This window comes from Sminthopsis crassicaudata, chromosome 3, assembly GCF_048593235.1.
Source record: "Sminthopsis crassicaudata isolate SCR6 chromosome 3, ASM4859323v1, whole genome shotgun sequence".
NCBI classification, from domain to species: domain Eukaryota; kingdom Metazoa; phylum Chordata; class Mammalia; order Dasyuromorphia; family Dasyuridae; genus Sminthopsis; species Sminthopsis crassicaudata.
The window spans coordinates 592298168-592307135 of record NC_133619.1 but is presented as its reverse complement, the minus strand read 5'-3'; positions in this window follow the sequence as shown (position 1 = coordinate 592307135).

Here is an 8968-nt window from a genome sequence, read left to right as displayed (position 1 = left end):
GGCAACAAAATAGTATAAATGTCAAACAGACTCCTGTTATTTTCCATCTCTGGATTTGAAAAAAGCACCAGGGACTTGCTTAGTGAAGTTGTGTGGGAGAGCAGAATAGTGGGGCTGCTATCTCTATAGTAAGAGGACCTAATTTCAAATGCTCCTCAGCTTTCCTTGCTGGAGCAAGTCATGGATCCTCAGAGGGCATGAGTTTATTTGTAAAACAAACAGGTTGGACTCCATGGTCTTTGAGGGCCCTTCCAGCTTTACATGTTACAAGATGACCTTCTAAGGATATGGGGCCACGATCATATGGAAGTGATAGTGATGCAGAAAATAAAACTGATTTTTTGTTGACTATCACCCTTAGTTTCTAAAGTTGTTACTATTATTCTATGTTGCATGGAATATTCTAATAAGGCATTTTGCTTCCCAAAAGGAGCAAACAGTGAGCTCGGTGACAAATGGTGCAGTCTTTACTGATAATTGACCCTTCAAAGAAAGATAGGCTTATAATATTTGTATGGAGTGACCAATTGAAAAGATAGTTTTTCAATTATAATGGACTATCTCTTTGCAAAGACAAGACTAACATCAGTAAAACCATTTGAGAGGCAGCTGATGCACAGAAAGGAGTCTTGATCATAAGACAGAAGCATGGGCTTTGCCATTTGTTTTATAACTTTAGGTAAGTATATTTTCTCAGGACTTTGTGTGGAAGTAATACACTAGAGGCTTTTTGATATTCCTTCGAACTCTCAAACTTAGATTCTGTGAAATTCACTGAAACATTTCTTTAATTAGATACATTTATTGAAAGTGCCTATTAGAGGTAGCTATGTGTTGGAGTGATAGGTTTGAAATTAGGAAGGACCTGAATTAAAGTCTGGATTCATACAGTTTCCATATGACCTTGGGCAAATCACTTAACCATTATATGCCTTAGTGTCCTCAACAGTAAAACTGGAATAATGATAGCACTGATTCCAGAGTTATGAAGATCAAATGAGAAAATATTTATGAAGTGCTTAGTATATAAATATTATTACTATGTGCAAGCCCTATGTCACACATCAGGAAATACACTGAGGATGTATATTTAAAACTTCTTTTTTCAGCAAAACTGAAAATATCTAGATATATTTTCTTCCAATGTCCTTTCCAGATTTCTGGGGAAAAGTGGGTATTAATAAAAGAACAAAAAAGCTTTTCTTAGGGAAATGGATTAAGGGTGGCACTTTAAGACAATGTAATTCTAGTCTTGTGCAGTCATTGCTTTTTCACCCATTTTCTTCATTGTGGCTTTCTCCATTAGTACAAAAGATTTGCAATGAGATTCAACTTGTAGGAAGGTTGAGAAGCATATCTATAAAGTAGTTGCCACGAATACACACGCATTTTAATTTTTTCACTTAGTAGTATATTTTTTTACAATTACTTGTAAAAATAGTCTTCAACTTTTTTTTTTGGTAGGCAGTTGGGGTTAAGTGACTTTCCCAGGGTCACACAGCTAGGAAGTTGTTAAGTGTCTCAGACCAGATTTGAACTTAGGCCCTCCTGACTTCAGGGCTGGTGTTTTATCCATTGTGCAACGTAGATGCCCCTTAACATTAATTTTTATAAAACTTTTTTTGAATTCCATACCTTCCCCAACACAGTAAGCAGTCTGATATAGATTATACATATACAAATACATTTCTGTATTAGTCATGTTGTGAAAGAAAAATCAGATTGAAAGGGAAAAAACTAATAGAACCCCCCCCAAGTGAAAATGCTTTGTTTGCATTCAGTTTTTTCTTTGAATGTGGATGACATTTTCCATCAAGTCTATTGGAACTGTCTTAGACCACTGTATTGCTAAGAATGACTAAGTCTATCAAAGCTGATCGTCACATATGCACATTTTTAATGAAATTCTGGAAAACCTTCACACAATCACATTATCACTTAAGGAATTAATAAATAGAAAAAATAAACCTCTTAAGACAGGGTTTCTTTGCTTTGCTTTAGTTTTCCTAAATGCTCATCCCTGCTCTTTAAGAAGCTTACATTTTGCTGAGGGGAGAAGGAAGGTGTGTGTGAGGTGAGGTGGAGAACACAAGGAAACAGAGAAGCCTATAGATAATTACCTGAGGAGAAATAGAACAACACCCAAAGGGGTTCATGATTGGTTAGAATATTTTATATGAGTTTCACCTGTTTTAAATATAACAGAATACCCATGTTTAAATAGCTGATTGTTTTGTATCCAAGCCAATGAAAAGTATAATATTTATATTATTTATGCAATTCATAGCAATTTTCTCTTTTAAAATATTCTAAAGACTGGCTATCTAGGTCTGAAAAGAATCAAATAGGGACTTTGGGGAGAGGTCAACATCAAATCAAGGATGAGTGTGATATTTTTTTTGGTAACTGAAAAAAATAACTTCAGTACCATAAAAGGTTTGTCTGAGTACATTCATAAATCCAAACAAGTAGAATAATAAACTTATCAGCAAGTCCCAATTTAAATGATATCTTTTGCATTTCAAACTTCTCAAGGCAATGATGGGGAAATGATAATGGTATGATTAATGATAATGGTAAACAAGTTGCCAAGTTACCCAATAAGATAGATATGATTAACACCATAGATAATCATCTTCAATGCATTTGCTCCAATAATAATGAACAGGTGATATATTACTAGGAACACATCTTAATGGCACTAAATGATGAAAAAAGAAATTAACAGGAAATGAGAAAATAATAGTAACCACTTCTACCTTGGAGTCATTAAAGTCTGAAAATTCAAATTCAAAGGCAAGATGAATGACTTTCTCTACTGCAAACCACTGGAACTCAGGGCTACTTGCAATCAAAGAGTCCAAGAGTGAATTACTTCCCAAACACAATGATAAGATCCTAAATCAAGTGAGCACAAACCAAATTTTTTTTTTTTTTTTTTTTTTTGAGGCTAGGGTTAAGTGACTTGCCCAGGGTCACACAGCTAGGAAGTGTTATCTGAGACCAGATTTGAACTCGGGTCCTCCTGAATTCAGGACTGGTTCTCTATCCACTGCACTGCCTAGCTGCCCCCAAGCACAAACCAAATTCAAGTCATTCCCCAAAGATCTTCCTGACTTTTTAAATTTTTTTTTTCTGGTTATACATGTACAATAATTTTTTTAAATATACATTTTCTTTAGAATGATGTTGGGAGAGAAAAATCAGAACAAAAAAGAAAAATCACAAGAGGGGGATAAAAAAGAAAAAAAGTGAACATTGCATGTAATTTAAATTAGGATTTGATGATAAGTTTATTATTCAGTATCCATAGTTCTCTCTGTGCATGCGGATGGCATTTTTTTATTCAAAGTTTGTTAGGATTGCCTTGGGTCACAGAACCACCCAGAAGAACCAAGTCTGTCATAGTTGATCATCATACAATCTTGCTGTTACTGTGTACAATATATTCTTGGTTCTGCTTGTTTTGCTTAACATCAGTATATGTAAATCTTTCCAGGTCTTTCTAAAATCAGTTTGTTCATTTTTTATAGAATAATAATATTGGGTGATCCTTTTTTCTTCATGATTTCCTTGGGATATAAACCCATTAGTAGCTATCAGTCTGGATCAACGGATATGCACAGTTTTATAGTTCTGTGGGCATAGTTCCAAATTGCTCTTCAGAATGGTTGGATCATTTCACAACCCCACTAACAATGACGCTCCTGATACTTTAGTAAGGTCAAGCTTTGGAATGAAACCTATTAGGAACTCTTGACAGTTTAAAAGCTTTTCTTTCCTCCAACATCCAAAACAAGCAGCTTCATCATTTAGTGTGCTTCCACTGAGCTATAGGGCTGTATGCTTTGTGGGCTTTTTCACATACCTATCAACAATCATAATTGTTGCAGGAATAGCCCAATGGTGGTCGAGAGCAGGTAACATTAGTATCTCAAAATTAAATTAAATAAGACTAGCAACTGCAAACCTTCAAAAGGTTTAAGAGTAGCTTCAAAGAAAAAGTTTTGACAAAGTTAAGAAAGAAGACTGGTAAGGTAGAAGGGGGGCTACATTATGAAGGGCTTTGAATGCCAAACACAGCATTTTATATTTGATCTTGGAGTCCATAGAAGGTAATTTAGAAGCTAGGGAGATGGTATAGTTGGGGGTGCCTGTGATGAAGGGGTGTGTGTGTGTGTGTGAGAGAGAGAGAGATAGATAGTCAAAATAATAAATAAAATAATAAAATAATAAGTCAAAAGATTTGAACAGTTTTCAGAAGAATACAAGCTATCAAAAAACATGAAAAAATGCTCAAACATGAATAATTGGAGAAATGCAAATTCAAACAATTTTAAGGTACCATTTCACATTAATCAAATTGGTTATGATGACAAAAAAGGGAAAATGATAAATGCTGGAAGGGATATGGAAAAATAGGTATACTAATCCACTGTTGGTAGCATTTGAACTGGTCTAGCCATTTTGGAAAGAAATTTAGAAGTATGCACATGCTTTGACTCAGTGATGTGGCTATATCTATATCTCAGAGATCAAAGAATAGAAAAGGACCCATGTGTAAGAATATTTATTTTTTTATAGTTTTTATTTACCAGATGTATGCACTGGTAATTTTATAGCACTGACAATTGCCAAACCTTTTGTTCTAATTTTTCCCCTCTTCCCCCCCTCCCCCCCGCCATGGCAGGTTGACCACTACATGTTAAATATATTAAAGTATAAATTAAATAGAATATATGTAGTGTAAGAATATTTATAACAATTCTTTGTAGTGGCAAAAAAAAATAGAAAGTGAGGGGATTCTCATCAATTGGAGAATGGCTGAACAAGTTATGGTATATGAATGATGGAATAGTATTGTACTCTAAGAAATGATGAGAGGAATGATTTCAGAAAAACCTGAAATTAGTAGAAATAGAACAATTTATATTGTAACTGCAAAATTATAATCAACTTTTAAAAACTTAACTTTGATCAACACAATGATCAACCCCAATTCCCAAAAACTCATGATGAAAAATGTTCACCTCTAGATAAGAGATCTGATGAACTCAAAATGCAGACTGAAGCTTATTTTTTTAAAGAATTTTCTTGCCTTTAATGGTGGTGGTGGGGGGACGGACATGGCTAATACAGAAATTTATATTGCATGATTATACATATTTGTAATGGGTTTTATTTTTGTTTTCTCAATCAGTTTAAGAGGGGGAGGAGGGAGGGAAAAAATTTGGAATGGAAAATAAAATTTTCAAAAACTGCTTTGAGGTGGAGTTAGGCTGGTAAGAGAAACAGAAATTAGTATAACACACTCTTCCACCAAACTTTATATATTTCAAAAATATACCAAACTGAATTCTGATTAGAGAATCCATGAAAAAATCAAGTGTTTCACTTTTCCACCAACCCAGTTTAATTTAGGAAGCAGAGGTCTGCAGCTAATAGAGAGCAGGATTCTGACATGGAGTGTGCTCAGGGACCAAGAGAGGATAGAGAATGGGCAATATGGCAAGAAAAGTTCCCAGGAGCACCCTGAATTAGCACAAGGTGCAGGAACAAGCATCATCTGGCAGTTCTGTAACCTATTATTTAGATCCAGGTCACAGACCAAAGGTGAATTGAGGAAAAGACTGGTAATTAAGTATGGCAAAGAGGAGCAATTGTGGTCATAAGCCCTCACTGTGTACTGAGCAAGAAGCAAATAGACATTATGTACCTCTGATTCAAAGAGTAAAGAGGGAATTCAGTTCTAGCCTCCAGCTCAGTGAAGTCTGGGGTGGAATAACTAGGGCAGGAGTCCCAGATTGCTAAACAGGAGCCAACATTTCAGTTGCTCTAAACTGCAAAGCTTCCCAGTGTGCTAACAGTGACTGAAACCAGTAGCAATCTACACAAATGCCCAACCAATGATAAGCTGACAGGCCGAAACCTGGGTCAGGAACTCAAAAAGCTCAGAGCAGGGCAGGCAATAGATTCTGCCCTTGATCACAACACTTTGGAAGCACTAATAGCTTGCAGGCCTCAGCCTAATGTGAAAGTGGCAGAATGATGAAAGATGCCAGAGATTCAGGCCAGACACTGCCCCTAAAAGAAATATCCAGAGACTAACCCTAACATTAAAATCCAAAGTTAAGAAGCAGCTGGAAGAAAGAATAACCTTTCCTTTTCTTTCTCTTCCAAACTGTTAGGATTACTAGGTGAGAATTCAGGTTGTCTGGACAATTACAAGGTGAGAACTCAGGTTGACTTGACAGTTCTCTGGCTCAGACCTTTGGTTTGGGCCTTTAAAGGGAGTTTACACCTTAGGAATTCTAAGAGGAGCAAGCTCATTGGTTGGAGTACTTCTTCCCAGAAGCCCTTGCAGAGATAGGAGAAGTCTCTGCTCTACATCAGGCTTGACGCAGCTCTCTGTAGGAAGGGAAGTCACTTCTCTGGACGAGAGTTAATGGTAACTGTCTGGAGACAATGGTTCTCTACAGGAAGAAGAATCTGTTCTAGAGATTTGAGTTGACACAGCAGATCTCCTCCCAGAGAGCGATCGGCAGCTTCTGGAGAGGACAGCACGCTACACAAACCAACCAACATTTATATTATAATGGCAATAAGGAAGTTTCGAGACACAAAATCAAGAAAAAATGATTTGAGAACATCTACAAGAAAAAACCTCAAAATAAAATGTAGCATGGATAAAGAATTCCTTTATTTACTTCATAATATTTTTCAATTATACGTATAGTTTTCAACATTCACATTTGTAAGATTTTGAGTTCCAAATTTTTTTCTCCCTCCATTTCCTTTCCCTACCCAAAATAGCAGATAATCTCATATAGATTATAATGTATTTAAATATATTTTCATGTTAGTTGTGAAAGAAAAAACAAAACGGAAAAATCATGGGAAAGAACAAAGCAAAAAAGGTAAAAATAGTATACTATGATCTGCATTCAGTCTTTTTTTTTTTTTTTTTTTTTTTTTGGATGTGGATGGCATTTTCTATCCAGAGTTTATTGGAATTGTTTTGGATCAGTATGTTGCTGAGAATAACAAGTCTGTCATAGTTGATTATCATACAATGTTGCTGTTACTGTGTACAGTGTTTTCCTGGTTTGGCTCACACCATGCAGCATCAGTTCATGATAGTCTTTCCAGACTTTTCTGAAATCAGCCTGTTCATCATTTCTTACAGAACAATGTATTCCATTACATTCAAATACCACAACTTACTCAGCCATTTCTCAACTGATGGGCATCCACTCAATTTACAATTCCTCACTACCACAAAAAGAGCTATAAACAGATTACAGGAAAAGAGAATTACACTTCAAAAAAACAAATTCCCTAAAAATTAGAATTGACCAAATAGAAGCTAATGTTTTCTTCCTTAAAATACCAAAAATATTAAAATAAAGTCAAAATACTAGAAAAATATAAAACATGAGGTATCTCATAGAAAAGGAAATAACTCAACCTTACTTTAAAATTCAAGGAAAAAATATCTAAGAAGGACAAAGACAAATTGGATTATAAGAGAATTGCACAGCTTAAGCTATGAGATCTTGAAAATATGAAGAATGACTGAATAAATTGGTAACCTGGAGAATCTAAGGGTTAGAAGGAGGACACGATGGGTTATCTATAAATATTGGAAAGGTTGCATTTGGAAAAGGGATAACTTCTTCTTGGTCCCTGAGGAAAGAATGAGCAGCATTTGGGGAAGAGAATTATAGAGGAAGGTAGATCTTAATTAAATCTAAAGCTTAATAATGAGTTTTGTCCAAAAATGGAATAGACGTTATCAGGTAATGACTTCTTGTAACTGAAGGTGATTCAGGCAAGATTACCTTGTTAAATCAAGACCTTACCTTGAAAATTTTAAGAGTTCTGGAAGATAATTTGGCAACAAGGTATTTCAATTGAAAACCAGGACAGTGAAACAAATGATGTCCTTTGAAGGAGTTTCCAGTGACTTTCAGGTCCCCAGCCCAGTTATGGTTGTGATTGGAATATGGTGGGATCAATGCTATATGTTTTAGGTGGAGAGAGAGGAAGAGAGGGACAGAGGGAGAGAGAGGACAAGAAGCCAACATGAGAGGAGTTGGCAGTCTCCCTCATATCCCTACCTCTAGTTTTAAAAAGTTTGCTATAATAGAAACCTCAGAGATCTTTCTCCTTAGATGAGACCTAGAACTCTTAGTTGAGCTGAATTACCTTGTTCAAAACGGGAGAACTTTACTGTTTTCTGGTAGATATTCTCCTAGTTCTACTTTTGCTGATTTCTATTTTGCTACTAGTTTACATATGTGTTTCTTTAGCAAAAAAATCCCCAAAACTTGAAGATTACTTTTATCAAAATGAAAACAAGATGAATTCTCAGGTCCTTCTAATTCTAGAATTCTACGATTCAATATTATCCAAATTAAATTGTAAAAAGTAGGTTTATCTAATTCAGATTTGGGTAAACATTCATGTTGTTTAGTTTTAAAGTTAAAATGTATGCTAAATCCCTCCCCTTTATCAAGGATACTCCTAAAGAATAGTATAGGAGTCTTAATTAGACCATTGAATTAACCTCCCCTCCAGTTCATTAATTTATTAAATATTTATGATATTCATTATAGATGGTAACAACAAGATTATACAATGATCAATTCTTATGGATGTGGCTCTCTTCAATGAGATGATTCAAACCAGTTCCAATTGTTTAGTGATGAAGAAAGCCATCTACACCCAGAGAGAGGATTATGGGAATTGAGTGTGGTTCACAACATAGCATTTTCACTTTTTTTTTTTTTTTTATTGTTTGCTTGCATTTTATTTTGCTTCTTTTTTTTTTTTAATCAATTAATCAATTTACAAAGCATATGCATGGGTAATTTTTCCAACATTGCTTGCAAAATCTTTTGTTCTAAAATTTCCCCTCCTTCTCCCCCCCACCCCACAAGCTGGCAAGTAGTCCAATACATGTTAA